At 36.8% G+C, this 12,367-nt stretch overlaps 1 long non-coding RNA gene across 1 annotated transcript; it reads right to left on the bottom strand.

Moving 5' to 3' along the window:
• Window positions 1–8,088: 8,088 nt before the first annotated feature.
• Window positions 8,089–11,903, bottom strand: LOC114543368. Its single transcript, XR_003690009.1, has 3 exons — window positions 11,786–11,903; window positions 11,631–11,677; window positions 8,089–8,241 (listed from the first exon to the last, which is right to left on the bottom strand). It is a non-coding gene; the product is annotated as an uncharacterized LOC114543368 (long non-coding RNA).
• Between the last annotated feature and the right edge of the window lie 464 nt (window positions 11,904–12,367).

The following is a 12,367-nucleotide window of genomic DNA, read 5'->3' as shown; positions in this document are numbered from 1 at the left end:
CTCACTTACTGGACATACTTGTGATCAGAGTAAAAAAGCAAAAACAATTGATTAAAAAGCTATGTAGTAGAAACAATATTTTTCATATATAAGATGTATTAGACTAGCTGGGTACCTACAATAATGCAATTAATGACATTTAACAAAAAGCAACAAGCTGTTATTTTATAACAACAGTAATTTGAATTTTATAACAACAGTATTTTGTAATAACTTAAAAATGTTAACAGTTGATCAAAGCATTATCAAAGCATTCACGACTGGTAACTTTTATACATAGTTAATCAGACATAATGGAATAACGACCAACATTATTTTGAGGCCTGTGAGGGGAGGGTTGCTAGAGGGCAGAAACTGCTGGAGGAGCGTTAAATAAAGGATGGATAAGGGTATATGACATTTTTGCTGATGATAAGGAAGCATTTAATATTTACCTGAACTTAGCATGCTTGATGAAAATATGTTGTAGCCAGATGCTACTCTTTTAAGTGGAGGACCTATTCTTAGTACATTGTCATCTGAATCTTCATGCTTGTTTTCTTCTGTCCTACTTTCACCTAGCTTTCTTTTCCTTTTTTCATTTCCAATCCATTTCTACACAAAATTTCAGTATCAACTGTGAAATACAGTTTACAACTTTACACCTACCCAGGTGGTACTATATGTATAATACTCGGAAATTTAAAAACGCCAAAGATAAAGTATCTGACTCTTGGTTCACATAATACTGACAACAGTGACAGTCCTTATAAACTTTATAAAGCCTTTATTAGTTTATAAACTTTCAGTCGCCATTTTGAAAATGCAAATTATTTATTTAGACGTCAAAATCGCAAATGTCTAATAACAATTTTGGCTCACTGGCATATACATACTTTGAACTTCATGTCAAGTTCCAATCAATACAAGGCATCCTATATTTATATATTTTAAGGTATTTTGGAAGTACATACCTTTACTTGGTCGTAGGTTGCCCCAGCTTGTTCAGCAGCTCTCAGTATTATTTCCTGCATATGTTTTGCCGTCGTGTTCATTCCATTGTCAAAACGCCCTAAGAATGATCTTTTGATCATCCGTCAAATTGTTGTAGCTTCTAAAATTAGTGGCCATCAGCAATATTTAGAAATTTTGACGAGTCCAAGAGGTAAGCGCAATATACAGTGGGCAAGAATGCGCGTGAGAATGTATACACGCTCGTATATGCATGCTAATTGTGCGCTTACAAAATAACTCGTTCCCAGTACAGCAAACAGCGAACGCGTTAGATGGCTCAGATGATCATCCCATGTCACATATATCCGATGTTCTAAAACTTAGAATTCTCAATATATGTGATTTAGAACACGCGGAACGGGTGCCAAATCATAATGTAAAATAAATTAGATTCAATTCGATAAAGAATGCAAAAGCATAATGTAAAACAAATTAAAATCTGATTCCTATTGCTGATACAGCGGCTGCACATGCATGCACGTCGTAGATTTGGTGCGGGTTGATATGCTCGCTGATACGCTGAATTTCCTGATTCTATTCTATTTGGTTTACTTCAAAGTTGTAAAAAGCTGTATGACGCTCCTCGTGGAAACCGTCGCTTTGCTGACAAAGGCCAACGTACTTAAATAAAGTTTTTACTAATTATTCCAACTTTTCGCGATTCCTTCGATCTGCTGCCAGGATATCATTTCTAAATCTTCAGCTTGGTCGTTTCCTTCAACACGTTTGCTTCAACTCTTAAGGCAGGCGCACACTAGAGCTATGTGCTTAGCAAAAAGGCATTCGTGGCTATTGGCGTAAGCCAGTTGCTCTCGCGTGCGGGCGACTTTTCAGGCGACTTTGGTCATTCGTGCTACTTACGGCAAATATCTAGCATGTTTGATAATTTCTGCCTCGCGTGCCAAAGTCCTTCCGTGTGTGGCAAACTGAAAGCAATCTGCTTATGGATTGTCTTAACAACGCATGCGTAATATACGAAAGTAAACATCCAAGATGGCGGACAGATTGCAAAAACAAAATTATGGATGGAAGTGAAGACGAAGAGGTGTTGTTATTTTTGTTGCTGTTGCGTCGGACTAGACTAGACTTTCGCTTTAAAATCCGTTATCCAAGTGCTATTAATTATATTACCTGTTTGAGAAAACTTAGTAGTTATTTCTGCAATAGCGTATCCCCGTTTCTCTCTGTTTCTAAAATCTGTAGAATTAACATCGTATAAACACCTGTATTCTGGCCAAAGATTAACCAGTTTGTCTTCCAATATGGCCTCAGCCACCAATTCGTTTTGCTTTGTTTGCACCGCCATCTTGGATGTTTACTTTCCTATATTACGCATGCGCTGTTAAGACAATCCATAAGCAGACAGTGAACTCTATATATATGGAAGGCTCGCTCCAGTTCAAAGTGTGAAGCCAAACATGGCGGATCATGAAGGCTGCTTGGGTACCGAACCAGTCCTCCACGAAGCGTAAAATGCGCGAGCCGCGCGTGGAAATTAAAAACACGAATTATAAAACTATGACGAAAATAAATAAAAAAGCTAACATTTCGGACGTTACAAAGTTTTAAAAATACGAAGTTTTTAAAAATGAATACATACAATTTGTTACAACCTAACATGGCAATGTTATTCTTTCTACAGAGGTAACTTATGCCGTATATTTGTGTTGTGTTTACAAAACTGACCGAGTTCAACTCCTACACGTTGCCGCCATTTGGAATTTTAACAGCTCGTGCGTGGAGGTCTGGTTCGGTACCCAAGCAGCCTTCATGATCCGCCATGTTTGGCTTCACTTTTTGATTACGCAATGTACTAGAGCGAGCCTTCCATATATATAGAGTTCACTGTAAGCAGATAGCTTTCAGTTTGCCGCATACGGAAAGATTTTGGCACGCGAGGCAGAAATTATCAAACATGCTAGATATTTGCCGTAAGTGGCACGAATGACCAAAGTCGCCTGAAAAGTCGCCCGCACGCGAGAGCAACTGGCTTACGCCAATAGCCACGAATGACTTTTTGCTAAGCACATAGCTCTAGTGTGCGCCTGCCTTTAGGATAACATTTCCCCTGTATTCATGTGATGTTGCATATGTTTTTACGGCGACGTCTTCTTGTGCCCACTGAAGCAGTTTGTAGACCATTCTTTTTATGCTCAATAGCCAAGTTATTCTAAAAATTACAAACATCAGAATGATTCAGTCCTAATTATTCTAAAAATTTCTACTGCAGGTTTATCATAACCTTGGCTTGACCTTGATAATATTTATAAACTTTCAAACAGTTTGGGACTTTCTTCCATTATGTTAGCATATAAAGTACAAAAAAAATTTTTTTGCAATATTCGCGACTGAATCGGGAAATTCAACCTCATTCAATTGTTTCATCATTATTCGGTAAATACAAAATATCAATCATATCTACAAATTATAGTTTGTGTGGAATTCTTGAATCCAGAAAAAGCCGGGTTTTGAAAGATAAAAAAATGGCGTGGTTTGCCACAGTCCATAAAACGTTTGACAACATATTTCAATGAATTAACCCTACGACACAGCTTAGATTTTGCAAATGTTTGACGTCGACGATCGACTTGATTTTAAAATACAATAATAATTTTTATTGAACCTGTTTTGATTTGCGTTATGGACAGATTATTATGAATTCTAAACTCTCTCGGCAGAAGTCTCTGACTAAGCCAGGATCCAAGAACCTCAGTTGACGGGATTTCACGTTCACGAGTTCAAAGCAAGCGCTCGCCAAAATCTGCATTAATAATTCCGAATAAAAATTATGGCGTTCAACCACATCCAATAATTATTCATTGCTCGGCGAAAATATGTCAATTTCTAATATCGTGGAATTTAAATGAAGCGGATTACGCACCTGTTCCAAATTGTTGTATGAAGTGGCCGAGTCAGTATGGTTCGGTTCGAATTTCTCTAATTGAATTTTCAGAGCTCGTTGATAATAATCATTAGCATGATCAAAATCACCTTTACTTTTACACACATCACCCAGGTTGCTGTATGAGGTAGCAACTTTGTATGTTTCGGTCCTAGTCGATCCAATTCAATTTCCAACCCACGTTGATAATAATCATTAGCAAGATCAAGATCACATTTTCTTTTACACAAATCACCCAGGTTGCTGTATGAGATAGCAACATTAGTATGTTTCGGTCCTAGTGGATCCAATTGAATTTCCAACGCACGTTGATAATAATCGTTAGCAAGATCAAGATCACCTTTATTTTACGCACAACACCCAGTTTGTTGTATGAATAGCAACATTAGTATGGTTCGGTTCTAGTCGATCCAATTGAATTTCCAACGCACGTTGATAATAATCATTAGCACGATCAAATCACCTTTACTTTTACACACATCACCAAGGTTGTTGTATGAGATAGCAACATTAGTATGGTTCGGTCCTAGTCGATCCAATTGAATTTCCAACGCACGTTGATAATAATCATTAGCACGATCAAGATCACCTTTACTTTTACTCACATCACCCAGGTTGCTGTATGAGATAGCAACATTAGTATGTTTCGGTCCTAGTCGATCCAATTCAATTTCCAACCCACGTTGATAATAATCATTAGCAAGATCAAATCACATTTTCTTTACACACATCACCCAGGTTGCTGTATGAGATAGCAACATTAGTATGGTTCAGTCCTAGTCGATCCAATTCAATTTTTAACGCACGTTGATAATAATCATTAGCAAGATCAAGATCACCTTTTCTTTTGCACACATCACCCAGGTTGCTGTACGAGATAGCAACATTAGTATGTTTTGGTCCTAGTCGATCCAATTGAATTTCCAACGCACGTTGATAATAATCATTAGCAACATCAAGATCGCCTTTTTTTTACACACATCACCCAGGTTGCTGTATGAGATAGCAACATTAGTATGGTTCGGTCCTAGTCGATCCAATTCAATTTCCAACGCACGTTGATAATAATCATTAGCAAGATTAAGATACCTTTCTTTTACACACATCACCCAGGTTGTTGTATGAGATAGCAACATTAGTATGGTTCAGTCCTAGTCGATCCAATTCAATTTCCAACGCACGTTGATAATAATCATTAGCAAGATCAAGATCACCTTTCTTTTACACACATCACCCAGGTTGCTGTACGAGATAGCAACATTAGTATGTTTCGGTCCTAATCGATCCAATTGAATTTCCAACGCACGTTGATAATAATCATCAGCAAGATCAAGATCACCTTTTCTTTACACACATCACCCACGTTGCGGTATGACATAGCAACATTAGTATGGTTCGGTCCTAGTCGATCCAATTGAATTTCCAACGCACGTTGATAATATAAATTAGCACGATCAAGATCACCTTTACTTTCACAAACAAACCCAGGTTGCTGTATGAGATAGCAACATTAGTATGGTTCGGTCCTAGTCGATCCAATTCAATTTCCAACGCACGTTGATAATAATCATTAGCAAGATCAAGATCACATTTTCTTTTACACACATCACCCAGGTTGTTGTATGAGATAGCAACATTAGTATGGTTCGGTCCTAGTCGATCCAATTCAATTTCCAACGAACGTTGATAATAATCATTAGCAAGATCAAGATCACCTTTTCTTTTACATACATCACCCAGGTTGCTGTACGAGATAGCAACATTAGTATGTTTCGGTCCTAGTCGATCCAATTGAATTTCCAACGCACGTTGATAATAATCATTAGCAAGATCAAGATCACCTTTTCTGTTACACACATCACCCAGGTTGCTGTATGAGATAGCAACATTAGTATGGTTCGGTCCTAGTCGATCTAATCTAATTTCCAACGCACGTTGATAATAATCATTAGCAAGATCAAGATCATCTTTACTTTTACACACATCACCCAGGTTGCTGTATGAGATAGCAACATTAGTATGGTTCGGTCCTAGTCGATCCAATTCAATTTCTAACGCACGTTGATAATAATCATTTGCAAGATCAAGATCACCTTTACTTATACACACATCACCAATGTTGCTGTATGATGTAGCAACATTAGTATGGTTCGGTCCTAGTCGATCCAATTGAATTTCAACGCACGTTGATAATAATCATTAGCAAGATCAAGATCACCTTTACTTTTACACACATCACCCAGTTTGCTGTATGATATAGCAACATTAGTATGGTTCGGTCCTAGTCGATCTAATTGAATTTCCAACGCACGTTGATAATAATCTGCAGCGCATTCCAAATCACATCCTGTTATACATGCACAACCCAGGTAGGCGTATGAAGTAGCAACGTCCGTGTGGTTTTGTCCAAAATGTTGTAACCGTATTTTCAGTGCGAGCTGGTGGAATTCAGTGGAAAGTTTATGGTCAGAATTGTAGTAGTTAAGGGTTTTCCCAAAAAAATCGTATATTCCGCAAATTTCAGTTTTTTCAAAATCGAAACTGATGACATATAACGCTTGATCAGGTAAAATGATGTTATTATTCATTTCCTTCTTAAATGCTTTCAAATGCGGAATTAATTTGCTTTTATCCTCTCTATCACTGAAGTTCATTGTTTTTACAGCGTCGGAAATAACTTTGCTAATGTTTTGTGTTTTTTTTCTGTCCTTATTTTGAATACCTGTCTCGGAAATAGTAGCTTCTTTAGTTTTGTTGAAAAGTGTTTTAACAGCTTCATGAACAACACGATGAAGGCGGATATCACCATCATTACAAACTTGAACAAACAACGAGCAGTGTTTTAATGTCGGAATAATATCCTCGGCCTCTAAATCTTCTTGCTGCTGAACATACTTTACAACAAGATCAAGTGGTAGTGGTTCAAATGATATCAAAGAGAAAAGGTTGAAAGCGTGTTGAAGGATTGTGTAATTTTCTGCACATTTCTCAACAGCTAGCAGCACTGCTGTGCTCATGGTGGATGAATATGCTGCTGAATTTATCTTCTGAAGACGTTGTTCCGTTAAACTTCTTTTACCTTTCTCAAGCTTTCGTAAATAATCTCGATAAGAAAAATCTGGGCAACTATTGGTTACTTCTCTCATATACACGGCTGCGCGGCCATTGCCAGTGGTTGACGATCTAGCTTCTCCGCCACCTCATCTAGTATTGGGTTATCGACTTCGGTACACGATAAGAGGACAAGCAGCTGGCGACACTCTTGGTCATTCATTCCATGAATAAGTGAGATATGCTTAGTTGAGGTGCTGTCTTGTGGAACAGCATTTGTGTTTTGTGTTGTTAATATAACTTGGCCGTGCTTCCAAACTTCGTCTCCTTTCAGAGGCAGTAGTGGGGATATGAGTTCTAGATTTTCCACATTGTCTACGATGATCCACCACTTTTTCCAATTGTTAATTCTGCAAGATATTTGCGATCTTAAATCTTTGATTTTCTCTTCTTTAGTTTTAGATGAACTTGAAACACTTTGCAATGCGCTCTCGTTACAATTCAGCCGACGACAAAAATCTTCATATGAAGAAAAAAGAGAATCTAAATCTTTTCCGTTTAATGTCATTACAAACATTACTTCGTCCTTCGCATGAACATCTTTGCAAATATCTTCACAAATCTGTCTGGCAAGTTGAGATTTTCCACTGCCTGGATTCCCAGAGATGTAAAAATATGTAAGTTTGCCATCGTTATCACTACGCAACTTTTCAATGTCTTCTCTTATCTCGTGTATTTTGTCAGAACGGTAAACGACTTCATGGGCTGGTTCAGGGGGAAGAATTATAAATGATGCAAACAGGTTTTTTATTCGAACGACCTCGTTGATTGACAGTCCCAATGCACCCAATGCATTCTCAACTTTTGTTGTCATGGTTTGAAAGTCTTTATTTGTTAGCGTTTTGTCAGGTATATTATGAGTTATTTCGTTTCGCAGTTTTCGAAGAATATCGATTTCAGTCTTTTCTGTTGTACTAAGACTACCACCGATTGAGTTGGAATAAAGAATTGCATCAAAAAGTACGGTACAATCCCAGTTATTTGTATTTCCATTTTGAAATTTGGACTGAAGCATGGTCTTACTTGGCCTTGTTCGTTTTTTCTCCAGATTAAACAACTGATACCACTGACGTTCGTGTCATCCCACGCTCCGAAAGAAGCCTGGTAACGTTTGTTCCATTCCTGAATAAAGAAATCCCTCAACTCCTTCCTTACAGCATCAGTGACAATGTATTCCGCTCGAATGTAGTTTTGACTTTCCTCGCTTTCCCATGGCAATCCGGACATTCTGGTTCCTAGAAATTTATAACAATTTAATCTAAATATTATAAGGAGCAAAATATGCCAGTCTTCATGGAAATGACCTGTTAAAAAAAAAAAAAAGGTTATATCTAATTATTGAAGCCAAATTGATATACAGGGTGTATCAAAAAAAATGTCCCAAATGTAAAAATTCCGTTTTTCAGGATATTTTGCAGAATTTGGCATATTTTTGTGTTCCTAGAGATAGTTAAGACTTATCTGGTTAACCTAGGCCAAGTTTGGTTTTTCATAAACAAAATTATGTTACCGGGGGGGTGGTTCCTTTCCACTGATATTGAGAGGGCTTACGCGCGAAAATGTGAAGCTGAAATTGAGATATTATTTAGCTGTCTAAAAGTAAGAAAGCTTTTTAATAAACTGTCAAAGTTTCAGGAAAAATAATGCATACTGGGAGCAACGCGCGACGCCTAAAGGTGACAAATATTTCATTGCGCGCAGTGGATTAAATGCATCGTTGATTTTAGCGTGACCGATCTCATCCAAGGTAGGCAAATGAATAAATTAAAGCGAGAAACTGAACACAAAAACAAAGCGATTTATTCGTGATGTTAATCCTCAGCATGTCCACCATTTCATTCTAAGCAAACTGCGGCTTGTCTGAGCATACTAAACACTGAACAGCGAACCATTTGTCTGTCCATTCGCCTAGATTTGCCGGTGGTAGCGTATAGGCGATTTGCAAGAAAGAATTTCGAACGAAATGGATAATTTGAGGCAGGACAGACAAATGTGGTTCGCCGTTCAGTGTTTACCATGCTCAGACGAGCCGCAGTTTGCTTAGAAAGAAATGGTGGAAATGTTGAGGATTAACATCAAGAATAAAAATCTTGTTATTAAATCGCTTCGTCTTTTTGTTTAGTTTCTCGCTTTAATTTATTCATTTGCCCAGCCTTGCATGAGATCGGTCACGCTAAAATCAACGATGCATTTAATCCACTGCGCGCAATGAAATATTTGTCACTTTTAGGGGTCTCGCGTTGCTCCCAGTTTGCATTATTTTTCCTGAAACTTTGACAGTTTATTAAAAAGCTTTCCTACTTTTAGACAGCTAAATAATATCTCAATTTCAGCTTCACATTTTCGCGCGCAAGCCCTCTCAATATCAGTGGAAAGGAACCACCCCCCCGGTAACATAATTTTGTTAATGAAAAACCAAACTTGTCCTAGGTATACCAGATAAGTCTTAACTATCTCTAGGAACACAAAAAATTGCCAAATTCTGCAAAATATCCAGAAAAACGGAAATTTTACATTTGGGACATTTTTTTGATACACCCTGTATATCGAAGCCAAGTTTCTAAAATGTTTATTTGTACACCCAAATGAAAGGTTGATAGGGCTGCAAGCATTTGCGTAGACGACGTAGGGGTGTTTGCAGTCAATTTTCTTTATTTGCAATTTGCACCATCTTTTTTGCGAATATAAAGCGTTGAGGTGCGAAATAACGTGACTACGGAAAATAACCTTTTTAGCGTTGATGGTCTGCATTGTGTGTTATTTCTCGTTGTACGAACACAATTTTAATAAACATGCAGTAAAACTTTACGCCTCGTTGCCGGGTATAAAACTAACCGCTACTTGAACGCACCATCGATAAGTTGACAAATTAGAAATTTTTAGGAACTTCCCTTTCGGTTATAATATCATGCCTTGGTATAAAAGAGTGAATTTCAGCATACGCCATCTATATTGCGTGGGTGGTTTGTATTTGGATATTAATTACGTTGCTTCTGAGTGTTATCTCTGAATATATCATCGTCAGATGCACTATAATAGATTTTTATAGTTTTATGAAGTATGATTTTTTTTTTTTTTTATTTAACAGCTTTATTGATCTGGCATGAAGAAAGAATTAACATACAATATATATATATATAAAAAATAAATAATAAATAAATAAATAAAAAAAGAAAAAAAAAGATCCACTACAGATCAACAGGTAGAGGTGCGAACGGGACAAAAGTCCCATGCAAGGCACCACCCCAAAGTTTGATATACCGTACTTACTGTTACTTAGGAACTTGAAGATATATCATTCACTTTTCAATCATGTTCTGAACGAAAAAGTTATTATCGGCAGTTTATTAACCGCTGATATGAGTGCGAAATTTTGGTCGTTTTGAAAAACGTTTGAAGCAAATTTGCACTTCTCACCACTTATTATTAACACAAGAACAATTTTGAAACATGATAAGTATTTATTTGCAGTATTTAATACTTACGTGGTGTACCTACAAGTTATTATAATTAAGTCTGCTTTTATTTAATTTACATGGTCACTGAAGCCATGCATTCCACGAATAACGAGATTCGAAACAAACGATATACGGCGTCGTTTAAGCTTTTTGCGCGTCGGTTTGATATGATTGAAAACTGTTTTCTCAATCTGATCGCACTTATTGAAAGAAAAATCGTTTTGAAGATGTTAAACGACTAGAAATCAAATCATGATAACCTGACTCGCATTGTTAGTTTTGTTGCCAAAACTGGAAGATTGAACCTTAATTGATATAAACAAACCGGGGAACGTTCTGAAAATTTAACGGGAATAATATCCCACGTCCGTGGGGCTAACTGGGTTTTTATTAAAAAAATTCTACTCTTTAAATAAAAAAGTGTATGTCGATTTCTTTTTATATTGACTGTTCCTGGCTTGAATTTGAAGTGTGTATAATTCCACTCGAAATTAAGACTCTTTGAACCTCTGGAAATTACCTGCATCGAGTGAAGTGCCAAAAATCATAATTGATTTAATTACCCTCACATATTATAATAAAGTCTTTCTCAAAGCTAAGCGGGGAAATCTGCAAGAATTTTTTATTACACAGATGACTGCGAATTGCATGCCAAGTTTGGTCGTTTTAAAAGCGCCTTAAAGCGGTGTATTAAAATTATTTGAATTCAATAAAAACACTTACACAATTCAAGAAACATACGACAACTCGGCTTCTAAATATATTTTTGTATCCAGATGAAAGGTTGATAGGGCTGTAAGACATTTGCGTATAGGTGCTTGAATTATCCTAGAAGACACGGAGGTTTCCCCAGTCAAATTTCCTTATTTGCACGATCTTCTTTAACGAATATAAAGCGTTGAGCTGCGAGATACCGTGACTACGGAAAATTACCTCTTTAGCGTAAATTGATAGTGTGCCTTGTGTGTTATTTCTCGTTTGCGAACACAATTTAAATAAACAGTAAAACTTTACGAGCTCGTTGCCGGGTATAGAAAGAGTGAATTTCAGCTTACGCCATCCGTTGCGTGGGTGGTTAATATTTTGATATTACGTTTGCTTCTGAGTGTTATATTTGAACAAATCATGCGTCAATGTACTATAACATAAGTCTATGAAGTACTTACTGCTACTTCGGAACTTTAAGATATATTCTTCACTTTTAAATCATGTTCTAAAGGAAAAAGGTAAATTGCAACATGTTATTTGTATCATGCTGATTATGGGCAGTCGACATAATGCACTGCTATGTGCAAAATTTTGGTTCTGTTGAAAAACTTACCGAGCGAATTTTTAGTTCCCTATACTTATTTCAACTGATGTTCATAATTGTTCGATTCTAAGTGATGGCAGATGTTTAACTGATCAAAAGTGAATGAAGTTGCCTTACTTTGATACAATTCAACAATCCTATGACAATTCCGCTTTTATGACGGCTAATTTGCATGGTCACTGAAGCAATGCATACCACGAATAACGAATTTCGAAACAAACGTTATAATTTAAACATTTCATTTGTGGCTCTGCCTCGCTGGGATTAAAAGGATTGAGAGTGTCCTGCCATTCTGATTGCACTTAGGGCCGTGTTACACGGCGCAATTTTTCTTCGCAGTGCAATTTTACTTCTAAGAGATGTAAATTAGTGAAGAGTCTTGCAGAACAAAAGTGCATTAAGTGTAATAAACACAAATGTTTCGTTGTACCCAAATATACATCTCTCAAAAGTAGAATTGCATTGCAAGTTGCAAAGAAAATTGTACCGTGTAACAGATCCTTTACTCATGAGCAAAATTGTTTTGAGAATGTAGTACAACTATAGAAAAAATGAAGAAAGACGTCGTTCCATATTATACACAAATTTATT

Source organism: Dendronephthya gigantea, unplaced genomic scaffold (genome assembly GCF_004324835.1).
Source record: "Dendronephthya gigantea isolate DGI-Jeju-01 unplaced genomic scaffold, DenGig_1.0 000444F, whole genome shotgun sequence".
Lineage (NCBI taxonomy): Eukaryota > Metazoa > Cnidaria > Anthozoa > Malacalcyonacea > Nephtheidae > Dendronephthya > Dendronephthya gigantea.
Note: the sequence above shows the minus strand (reverse complement) of the source record. Positions and strands in the feature narration are given on the sequence as shown.